Genomic DNA, 12,873 nt, shown 5'->3' with positions numbered 1-12,873 from the left:
AGAGGTCAAGACACAAGGAAAAAATGTTAATATGGAGGAAAAGTATAATATCCTCTGCACCTACATGAAGAACCAAACAGATGTGGGGGAACAGATGTGAATCCTGAGGGCAGCTGGATGTGGAGACAAGATTATTTCAGGTAAGAAAAGGCAGATGCTAGAGGTTCTCTACATGTGACTATGTGCTGGCCAGTGTGAGGAATCAGGAGAAACAGCTGTGAGTGCCTGGAGTTACTCTGATACAATCAGCTCAGAGACATATCTGAACGGTTTCCAAATGCCAGAGCACCAGCACAAGGACATTAAACTCTTAAAAAGCCAGATAGGCAATGAATTAGAATTTAAAGACTGGAATTAGACATTATGCAAGAAAACCATTGTGGAGAAGTAAATGATATTTAAAGGGCAAGTGGTAAAGAAATATCACTAAATAAAAATGTGAATTCCTGTAATAAACCTGAAACTACTGTGATTATTAATAATCAGAAAAATAAGAAGGAACAGGCACATGAGCAACTGGGAAGACAGGCTTGTGGCTCTGTGATTTTTGGTGAGTTAAATCATGGAGAAAATTTGTAAGGGAGAAAAGCACCAGGGAGCCAAACTGCATCTCACATCCATAACAAAGGAAAAAGAGTTGGGGAAAACATTTGCACACAGTAGGACAATACAATGGGAGAAATATAAAGGAAAATTAGTCATGATTCTATGATGCAAAGAGCTCTTTTATTGTACACCAGTTAATTTATATATACTCTATTTTCAATTTATATACACTGAATTTTCCAAGCCATGCAATCGTCCCACTTGTTTCATTGCACTGCTTTAATTAAAAGCAGCACATAAACATCCACTTCTGTGTGAATCCCTGTGAAAACACCCTCACATTTAAATGCTTATCTTATATCAGATTATTGACAGATTTTGCTAAATTGGTATAAACGGATCTGGGAGCATTTCCAGAGAGATTATAGAGACTCAGTGCCTGCAGCCCAGGCAGAGTGTGCTTAAATACTTATATGTGTGCTTATCAATAATGTCTGCATGTATACATGTATAGGGACCTTACTGTATAAGACACTTCACAGTGTTAATTAAGATTTTACTATGAATTACTCCCTGTCATGATTTTTCATTCTTCAGAGATTTTTCATTAAAAAAAAAAAAAATCATTTTGCTCTACTGTGAGCAATCAGACAATTTTGATCTTCAACTATTGTATCATACTTTTACATTAGCAAAAGAAACAATAAAACATTCCTTAATGTGTTCCCTATTTTGTTTCTTTCAAACAGAACTTCAGGTTTTCAAGACAAAGTTAGCTGTCATTTGAGAGAATTACTATTCCAGATATTTCAGATAGGAACATGACCACTTTCCAGTCTTGTGATTCAGAATCTGTGATTTTATTCCAATCTCATTGTTTCAATTATATTGAATTATGGATTTAATGTCTTTAATGCAGATATGCTTCGAGTATCTTGATCCTCCACCCCTTCTCCTCTGCAAAATGACTTAGAAATGATAGAAGCCATGGGCTTAATTTTAGTACCTTACCTAGATCATCGAAGACCTGAATTACAGAAAATTCCAAACCTCGATGCTCCAAAAATTAACTTTTCTTCAAGTGTCTACATAAAAATTAGATGAAGTGAGGCATCCACGAGAATTAGTGACTCTGGAAATGGCAGCCTGTGTCTGAGAAGCTGTGAGGATTTCTGCTGAGAGCCGCAGGCATGAGCCAGCCAGCACATATGCCAGCAATAACAGTTCACTATTAATGAAGTGTCTTTTTTTCTGCCCATAATGAAATTAATTCTTGGCATTAGAACTCTGCCTCACATCGGGGAAAGTAAATAGAAGATGAACAGAAATGGCATTTATTCATTAAAATTGCAAAGTAGCAATTAAATCCTTTTCTCCTTTCCTTCTGGATCATCTGTTCCAAAGCGTCCAAAGCAGGGTCAGGCTGATCAGGTGATCGCAGCCCCTGAGTGTTTGCATTTGAGCATCTTTGTTTTCAACAACCCCCCAGAACAAATCCATGCTAAAGAACAGCCTGGGGAAGTCAGGAAGCGCCATGGTGGATGGAGGAAGGCTCTGGGTCTCAGCAGCCAGGGCAGGACCTCCCAACAGGCCAGAGGATCGATGGTGACTCTGTCCCAAGGACAGGCTTCTCCTCTCAGCCATCACAAACCAACACAGAAGCTGAGCTGGGCATCTCCCTGCCTCCTCAGGGCAGCTCAGATCCAGCCCCTAACTGGTCCTCAGGAGGTTTTAAGGAAACTGTGAGGTGTCCAGGAAGGATTGCAGCCCCTCAGAAGTCCGTGGGCAGAGGAATCAGAGCCTTGTGCTAACAGTCCTCATCCATCTGATATTCAATGGTACTGTAACACTTGAGCCAAAAGTGCTTGTCAACGGGAGCTAAGTACCATCATCCTCATAACACACTTCTAAACACAAGTGCAAAACAGGGAAGGCATTTTTGAGATCACTCAGCTCCTGTGAAGCTCTGCCAGGACACAGACCCGTCACCCTGAATGTTTCATTAGCAGCATCTGTTCTTTTTGACATCCCATTTTCTACACTTCCTCCCCCTCTTCTCCCGGTGACATGGATCTGGCACAGCCACTTCGGTCTGCCCTTTAAACCTTCCCTGTGCTAAGGAATGTCTTTTTTACTCCCTGATAGACACTCAGATGGAGAAAGGGGCATACAGGACACCAACAACAAATGGGTTCCATAAGTAGCTGCTGGTATCCTGCAGTGAGTTGGTCTGAGCTGGACCAATTAAAAAGTCCAAGGTGATACTCCTCTGCCTCTCCCCCCACACCATTTGCTCTCATTCCATATGTTCCATCCTCTTCAGAAAAGGTACATGTCAGCCTCAAATAATTAAGAATTTATCTCCTTTCTGGGAATGACAAACGCCTTATGAGGAGCTCACAGTGTGACGAGGATTATTTATCTCATTACTCACATTATCAATCATACAACAGGATAAGGCAAAGGCATGGACAACAGACCACGTGTGAAAAGTTAAATGGGATACTGGCAGAATTAAATATATTACCTATTAATATAAAGCCAGCTTCCTCTGCAACCACATGGGCAACAATCTGAAAAAAAAAAAAACAAAAACCAAAAAAACCCAACAAACAAGCAGCAGAACTGAATGATTTTACTGCTGCCCAGTAAATCATTATAAGCTACACTAGTCATAACATCCTGGAGTCTTTCTGCCGTGTGATATTTTACCTGAATAATAAGTCTGAGATTGGTTTAATAGTTTATTGCTGAAACACTAATTTAATTAAAATATTCTCTGAGCTCTCCTGCAGTAATGCAGTGTGGATTTATATCTCCATTCTGCCTGGGGTCTCAGTGAAATTGCATCAGACTTGCCATGTGTGTGGCAATCTAAATCTACAAATGTAAATGCTGAAGCTTCTTGCCTTACCAATTTTTCATCACATCCATCAAAATATTGCATGATAGCATCAGCCTTTTGAAATGGGAGATCTGAAAACTTCAATTTGGTTTTTTAAACAAGGAATTTGTTGAGAGCCACTGCTCCTTATATAATGCTTTGATACTGATGGATTTTGACTTCTTCTTTTTGTTTCTCTCTCTTTCTAGTTAAATAAATTTTACCAAGAGATCTCCAATCAGTTTTCTATCTCTAATGTCCATTTTCTCAGTGCTGAAGCATACAGAAAAGCACTGCAGATGTGTATGGAAAGCATATGGAGACAGGGAAATAGATGTTAAATACAACATCAGAGGAAGGCACTGTAATGCTAGGAACTCAGAATTCAGAAGATCTGCCTATAAGCAGCTACCCAAAACCCCTGACTTTGTGTCACATTTATTAGTGGGTGTTAAATGATGGTATAGGCAGGGAAGAGCTACTTTTGCCTTTCTTGGCACCCATAAAGGCTCAGCAGCAGCACTCATCTGTATTAATGACCAACACAAAACCTACTGAATTACCCAAAAGCTTTGGATCAGGCCCTGGTATTAAAAGTGCTTTATATTTTTGAGATCACTAGTTAATAAATAAGGGGCCAGCAGATGCTACAAGAAAACAAAGCAGTATAGTTCCTGGGATTTATTAACCAATAAAAGTTGTTGTTATTGTGAACTGCAAATGGTTTCCTCTGTGCAGCTCTTTACATCAGTTTTTAATAGCTCCTATAGAGAAGAAATCCTTTTTCATTACATTATTGGTGTACCTGGCCCCAGGTAAGTGGACAGAGAAATGTGGGACAATCAGGGAACATCTAAAACACTCAGCCCCAGAGGGCAAAAGAGTGTAGCCGAGGAAGTGCAAACAAGCAGAACAAAGAAGAAACTGAGAAAACGGAGCCCTTGATACAGGAGCAATGCTCCAAAGCTTTGCAGCATCCTGTTGGGCTGCTGGCAGGGGAGCTGGGGACAGGGAGTGACCAAAGCAGGGGTGTCCTGCAGCCCTGCTCACACCTCAGAGGGTGGGAGAGCTGGGGCTTGTCACCTTTCCCAGGCTGGATACAAGTCCTCCTGAAGGAATGTAAAACTGAGTGACTGCAACCGCGCCGAGCTTCAAAGATTTAAAACGTGAGGAAGGATGGAGAAATGTTAACGCACAGCCAGCCCAATAAAAACAAAAATGATAAATTTCTCTTCAGTATGCAAAAGATTGAGGAATTTGAATTACGCCTGCCAGTCATTTCTACTACTTTCTCTCATTCCTTTCATTAACACATTAAATAAAGCCACTCTGGGCAAATCACACAGTGCCAAAGGGTCTGGAGAGGTGATCTTGGGTAGTAAAACTGTACAAAAAACAGTCACCATGCATGCATGGGTGTTTATGAGCAGAATATTCTTCCTCAAAATTTGGATTAAAAGGCAAAATTGTGCTCCTAGAAGAGGAAAACTGAAACATTGTTTCAATTACTTCAGTGATGCATTGGGTTGTTTTGTCTTTTAAATGTTTCACCTGCATGTTATTTACATTTCAAACCACAGTGTATTTTGTTTTCATAAGAAAAAGTTGATACAACAGCAGCTTGAAATAATTTTTTTTAGTATTTTTCCTGAAGCAAGAAGTTCAAAAATGCTAATTTTTTCCAAGTGTTAACATTTTCCAAAGGAGAAAAAAATTGTCCAAAGGTATATTTCAGCACCATCCTGTACAGCTTGATCCAAAGGCCACTGAAGTTAATGAAATTACTTTTGTGGGTTTTGGTAATTTGGGGGTCAAGCCTTTCACTGACCAGAAAGAGACTGAAATTCTGCTGTGGTAACCTGCACTGGACACTGACCATTGGCCAAAGAAGAGTAGAAGTGCTCCACAACTCAGAACAGCTCTGGGCTGGGAGAACAGTGACAAAGCTGGTTTGTAGACTCCAAGGGGCAGGAGCTCAGCAATGGCACTGCTGGATCTGCACCCTGAACTGTGGCCAGAGAGCCCCAGAGGGGCTGGAGCATGTCCAGGACAGGGAATGGAGGGGCTGAGGGGGCTGGGCAGGGGCTCAGCCTGGAGAAAAGGAGGCTCAGGGGGGCCCTTGTGGCTCTGCACAACTCCCTGACAGGAGGGGACAGCCGGGGGGATTTGGGATCTGCTGCAGGGAACAGGGACAGGAGGAGAGGGAACGGCCTCAGGCTGGGCAGGGGAGGCTCAGGGTGGACAGCAGCAGGAATTTCCCCATGGAAAGGGTGGGCAGGGCTTGGCAGGGGCTGCCCAGGGAGGTTTGGAGTGCCCATCCCTGGAGGTGTCCCAGGAAGGGCTGGAGGTGGCACTCAGAGCTCTGGGCTGGGGACAAGGTGGGGATGGGGCACGGCTGGGACTCCATGGGCTGGGAGGGCTTTTCCAACTTTACCAGTTCAGGGATTCTGAGCTCCATGTTCCCATCCTACAGAAACCATATAAGAAGAGAATCATGACAGCTCCTCTGATTTTCAGGGGCAGATTCTCAGAGCCTCCTGGCAGAATTTCCCTGTGCTGCTGAATGGTGCTCTAGCACAAAAAGCCCAGGGGAGGGTGAAGGGAGGGCTCAAGGATGGGATTAAATATTAGAATATATTTGAAGACCTAGATTCCTTGAATAATTAAGCACTTAGGATCTCTTGAGTAATGATTTTAAATTATGGCATGGAAATGTTTTGAGATCATTTGTCTCCTCATACCTTAAAAAGTGGAGAATGCTCAGAGTAAGCAGCAGTTAAACACCTGGTTTCATGCATGTCCTGACACAAAAATCACACTGAAGAAGCTCAAAAAATACACAAGTCAAATTATCCCAGAGCCACATTTGTGTGAAAATTATGAAAATTCAGTTTCTGGTCAAACTGCCTGGCTTGCAATTTTGCCACAGGGCTTACACTTAGGCCAGACCTCCCACTAAAGCTTAGATCAGTTTACAGGTTTGCATGGAACCAAACAAAATCAGGAGAAATTACTGTGGTGATCCTTAGGGCTTTGCTTTGTAATTCTAGGTATTAGACTGTCAGCTTGTAGAAAACTGTATAGCTCAGCTTCACTGGGTTTGGTGAAATGATAATTATTTACAGCAGGTAAAAATCAGTCCTGGAATGTATAAGCCTACATGAGTGAAAACAAAAGGGTTTCATAATCCAGAGTTTGCAAAACAAAAAGCCCTTCTGCTTTGCACAAAGAACTTTGGATTTGAATTATCTCATGCAAAGTGAGCATAGTTGGCTGCACAGACACTGAAGCCTGTACTTTTGCCTTGCCAAACTCAGAAGGCTTACAGACCTGTGAGAGGAATCACTCCTAATAATTCTTAGAATAGATTCAACTCATATTTAGAAGAAAACTAGCACTGGGAGAAAGGCAAGCAAAACCCAGCTGTGGCTCATTCATTACTTGTATTCATAGAATTATTAAAGAATAAAACAAGAAAAAAAAATTATCCCTCAACAGACCAGTGGGGAATTGTTGTCATCTTACTAGAGGCCTCTAGAATAGCAGGATTTAGGGAATAAAGACAGCTTTTTAAAATTGAAAATTGCATGTCTGCTAAGCAGAGCACTTTCAATGCAGTGAACAAAGGCAGCTGGAAGATGCTACAGCCCTGTAGAATCGTGGCTGCACTGCACAAATCGAACAAAACAAAAAAACTATCAGCCAAAAGGCAGTAGCCAAACCAGCATATATGAGGGCCAGGTACATGTGGCTGGTGTCTTGGCACAGGGGCACAAAAAGGCACAAAGATGTTTCATCTGCTTTGTTTTCTTCCTCTTCCGAATCCAATTGACTTCAGAATGCTTTATTGCCAATTTTCTTTGAGGTGCTATTCGCCAGAGAGAGAGAAAGGGAGAGAATCTTCCCAGTCAAAATAAAAACCAAACAAGAGCCCAGCTATGTCCCCCTCAGTGGGACACTGTGCTCCCTTTCTCCCCACGGGCTCAGCCACAGAAATCCTGCCTTTCTCAGTGCTCCTCTGGCTGATGCTGATCTTTGTCCCTGGCACAAACTTCCCTTCTCATAGCACAGCATGATCCAAACTAAGAGTTTCAGAAGAAGGAAAATAATGGACTCTGCTGACTTTTAAGTTGCCATGTTAGTGAAATTCAGGCATAGGAGACCCACAGTCACAGACTGCATGAGCTGATTTTCATGCAAGTGCCTGCATGGGCAAACACCTGTATTATGAAAATCAAAGCCCCATGTGGCAGGATCTCCAAGGCTTGTGCAACCAGGGAAATGCATTAAAAGTGCCTGTAGTAAGGACTGTGTATATTGGAATGATATGCCAAATATACAGGTCTTTTGAAAACTTGGTTTCATGTGTCAAAATTCAATCTCTTTTAATCTACCTTAAAGAAACGGTTGGATTTCCTAAAATGAAACTCAGATTTCTGTGATTTCTGGCTGGAGAGGCAGCAGCATTCTCCCAGCAATTGAGTCAATTCTCGTTAAGAGTCATGACTGTTTGCATAAATAGAAATGACAGTTTATAGGTAAATCCTACTCAGTGTGGAGTCCATTCATGTTAAATGTTATGCTCAAAAGGCCACAGCAGCATAATAATGTGAAGGCAGGCATGGAGCCTCCAATAAAGCTGCCCCCACTGGGTCAGTGCCATTGCATGGTGTGCTCTGGGTAGTTACAGAGTGATTAGACACTGGGTGGTCAATCAGAGCTCAGCCTGTCTGTCATAAATATCAGACCTAAAGGCCACAGGTGTGAATTTTACAGAGCTGCTTCTGGTCTCCATTCTCATAGGGTATAAAACCTATGTGCCTTGGTGAGGAAGCTGTTCTCATTCATTCAGGCATTTCTTACAGCAACCCTTATGCACACAGCATCTCACATGTTGGGTACACCCCATTAGGGCACTCCCCTGGTGCTCAGACCTCAAGGCAGAACTGTACTGGCTTTTTTTTTTTTTTTTTTTTTCCCTTCTCTCCTGTGGTCATGGAGACAATGCACTAGGAGCTCTGCCGCTTGCAGTTTTCCACTTACACAATCTTATCACTTGATGGCAGATGGTTTGGGGGAATCTTAGGGAGAAAAGAGCTCTGCTAATGTCACTATCATATCTTGAACTTTAGTCTTTCCCCACTGCATGTTATTTGTTAGCAGAACATGGACACCAGAGGAACAGTGCAGCCTGTCTGAACTGTGAGAGCAGCTTTCCTCACCCAGGGAGACAAACTACAAATAGCTGTGTTCTGCATATCAGATGGAAGAAAAAAAACCAAAACAGCCACCCAGCTGCCCAGAAACACTCCCTTAGAGTAGTTCTGCAAATCATAGAGTCAGTAAATTTGGAGAAAACCTGTAAGATTATTGAGTCTAATCATTAACTCAGCACCACCACCATGTTCATCAATAAACCATATTCCCAAATGCCACATCCTTTTGAATTCTTCAGGGATGGTGGCTCTGTCACTACTCAAACAGCCTGTTCCAAAAGTCAGGGGTTAAATGCATTGTAGTAACAAACTTAAATATAAAATAATGATTTTAAAGAAAGGTGTAAAAAATTTCCCACCCCCCAAAAAAAACAACCAACTAACCAACCAAACACGTGAGTAAGAGCAGAAAAGCAAAAAAGGCACGAGGGAAGTGGAGCATGCCCAGGATTTGCACAGAACAGGCAGAGTTCCCTGGGGTGAAAAGCACCAAGGCACAGCTAACCCAGCGTGTTCTGGGTGGCCAGAACAGAACACCATGCACAGCCTGGGGTCTGCACAGCACAGCACAGCACAGCCAGCTGGGAAAGCAGCCAGCTGTGCCAGGGCAGAGCTCTTCCAGACCAGCCAAGGGTCAAGCACTCCTGGCACACACAGATGTGCCATCAGGTGCTGCTGCTGTGGCCTCCTGGCATGAGCTGCTCCACACCTCTGGGGCAGCCCAGACACCAGTCCAGCCCCAGGCAGGGCATTCTGCTAAGGCAGCTTTGCAGTTCATGGACTAGTTTAAGTTTTTACTTTGTGGGCACCTGGGTGTGTTAGGTTGGTTGGGTTTTTGACACATGGTAATTTCTTCAGGAAAAGCCATTAAGGGCAAGGAGCTGCCTCAAACAGGATCTCTCAGCTATGTTACAAAAACTTCTGAACTTAATTACAGTATTTTTGTGTTCCCCTGAGATTTCATACCCATCTTAATGGTTTAGAAATGATGCTGAAGGCTTCACGAACCTAGGGGTTTTGCATAATTCTTGAGTGTATTCAAATCACATCTCCAAAGCAAACAAAGTCTTATTTAAATATGTAGGAGCACAACAGAACTACACTGGTGTCCAAGCAAAGAACTTAAAAGAGACACAAACACCAATCCCATTAAGATACAGAATGCTGCCATGAATCCAAGCCACTTTTATGAACTCTAACAGCTCCTTTTGAAATTATTTTAGCCCAGACAAAGTCATCACTACTCACCATAACAACTCATGGTTTCATACATGCAGAGGCTACTTTTGGCATTGCTCTGTTTCATGTAGAATTATTTTCTGGGGACCTTGGGGGAATTTGTCCTGACTGGAGGTAAATGAACTACAATAGCTCCTGTCCTAAGCAGAAATTGGTTGTGCAAGAAAATAATGAATCTCTGTAAATTCTCTGGTCCAAAACAGAGAAAAACTGACAAAACCTGTAGTTTCTGTTGTAGGCAGGACTGGATTTAGCAGAGTTTGGGCTCACTGAACATGTCCAGACAATCCAAACCATTTTCTAAGGATCACGGGAGGGCTGCAGGGATTCTTCACAGTGTTGTGGCAGGACACCAGCACCAATCCTATATGTTCCTTTTTCTATTTGATGACTGCAGCTGAGTTTTCCCAGTGACATTCAGGAAATAAATTATAGCCTGTTTGGTTTTGTACTGGAGCAAAAGTCTATTTTCCCATAGAGTTATCCAATTGTCAAATTTTAGCTAGAGGCTCAGAGGAGGTTTTTTTACATGACCAAGAGAAGATCATTATTGCAGCCAATTCTTTCATGAAATTGTGAAACGTGCATCATCAATATTTAATGTTAGTAAAATTATAGCTGTTTTGTAGTAAAATTCATGTACACAAATTAGCACTACAGGAGACTCTTCTGCCTTCTGAAAGATTTTAAGAACACAGTCTCAGAGTACAAGTCACATCCACTGAGGGTCTTAAAACTGGAAGCAAATATTTGTTGCAGAATATTAATAACCTGTTTACACATAGCAAATGTTTCAAAGAACTGTCAGATGCTTCTCTTTCTCTCCGGAAAAGGCATTTTCCATCCATAAATAAAGATGCAGGAAGTATTGCCAGAAATTGGCTGTGCATTGCTATGATTTCAGATTAGGCATGTTAGTGTTAAAAATGGGACAAATCTGACATGCCTTACCAAAGGAAAACAATCTCACAGAAGTGGATGTGTGCTCACTTAGGAGATCTCCAGAGCTCTCCTCCAGCTTCAACTATTTTGTAATTTTGTGAATATGAGGGAGAGAAACTTTTCTATACTGTCAGGAAAGCCAAGATATTAATTCGTTTCCACAGACTCTGGGCTTTTTTATCATCTCAAATCAGAATAAAAACAAAGTTATGAAACATTTCATTTTGATCATCAAAATGTTTCAGACTGACAAAATATGCTGCATTGTACTCTTACATAGAGTAAAACACAATCTAATGATCTTACTAAATATTTCAATATGCCAAGAAACCTCGAGGAAGGCAGCATATCCCATGCAGCATTTTTATTTATTGTCTCCCTACACAAACCTTTCCACTGGAAATTGTTCAGTCCCCCCACAGTTTGCAAGTAGATTTTCTTGAGGAATGCATTTAGTGAAAGCAGCTTGGTTGCACTGGGGTGTGAGTGACTTCTGGATGGATAGACAGGGAAGGTGTTTTAAGAGGTTTTTGTGTTTTCCTTTTTTTCTCTTGTTTTGTTGGCTTGTGGTTTTGCTTCATTTGTTTGGTTGGTTTTGGTTTTTGTTTGGGTTTTTTTTGTGTGGCTGTGGGATTTTTCAGGGTTTTTTTTTTTTTTTGTTTTGGTTTGGGGTTTTTTGTTGTTTTGGTTTTTTTGTTGGTTGGTTGGCTTGGGGGGTTTTGGGAGGTTATTTGGGTTATTTTTGGGAGTTTGGGGAGGTTTTTTTGTTAGTTTTGGTTTTGGAGGTTTTGGATGTTTGGGGTTTTTTTTGTTGCTGTTTTTTGGGTTTTGGGGGGTGGTTTGTTCGCTTTGGTTTTTATGTTTTGGAGATACATAATTCTATAAATATGGAGATAATAAAAGAGAGGAGAAACTGCTGGCAGAAGCAGAAGGAAATTCAGAGCAGATATCACAGATGTCCCTTGTATGTATTTTTGCCTTCCTAACCAGGGGAAAGGACCCTGGGCCAGTCGTGCAGCTCTGGGACAGAAAGGTTCATTGCAAGCTGCCAAACGTGGGACCATGATAATTCCCTGAAGCAGAAGAGCCTGTGGGCAATGGAATCAGGTAACACGTGCTGTTCCATCATGCTGTGGGTACAGCACCATCCCAGAGCTGCTGGAGCAGTGGGAGCAGCTCCATGAATTCTCCCTTCATGTGTGGATCAGCCACGGGGCCATGAAAAGCCATGTCAACCCACTGCATATTTTCCTATTTTGTTACAGAATTCCTTGCTTCAAACAGCCTGCAGCAAAGCCTGGCTTTATTTGTCTTTCTCAATTATCATAGACCACTGCATGCAATAATCCTTTTATACATTCCTTTAATTAGATCATAAAATATGACCGGTTCCTCGCTGAAATGTATATTTATCCAATTAAGAAATAGATAACTACTAGTATTTATCATTAATTACTATCTCCCAGATACAAGGCAGGCATTTGCATTTTATGACGTGCCATCAATAAGTAAATGCAGAGCCAAGCTCATCTCCTGCAATTACTAAAGGTGCACATCACCCAAAACGTGCCTCACTCTAGGCACCCACATTAAATCAACACACAATGGGGGTGTGGGACAAGCTCTCCAGCACACGTTTAGATTGCCAGAGTGTTACAGGAAAGCACCATCACATGCAGGGCACTGCTGCTGCTGCTGTGACACTGGTGACCCTGTACAGCCGTGCTCCTTTCCCACCTCCCCTGCACCCACAGGGAGCTCTCCTATTCCTTAGAGCCCAGTTAGACTAAAGCTAGATAGAGATGTTTTCCTTTAGAACAATGTCAGCCAGGAGTGCTTCTGTAGCAGTGAAAGCCCTGGGGTAGACACAGTCACGCTGAGCAGAACCAGCTTATTTCATTCAGGGAAGTGGCATAAGCACTTCTGACACCAGCACTCCTTTTCTGCTCGAAGTTGCACCCAAACCAGAGCATTTTTAGCAGAGCAGCCTGTCTGTTTGGTGAATGGCTGAAAGACTGGCTTTCAGTGAATTCTGTCTGCTGCTTT

The sequence above is a fragment of the Sturnus vulgaris genome, chromosome 12, assembly GCF_052056855.1.
Source record: "Sturnus vulgaris isolate bStuVul1 chromosome 12, bStuVul1.hap1, whole genome shotgun sequence".
NCBI classification, from domain to species: Eukaryota; Metazoa; Chordata; class Aves; order Passeriformes; family Sturnidae; genus Sturnus; species Sturnus vulgaris.
Note: the sequence above shows the minus strand (reverse complement) of the source record.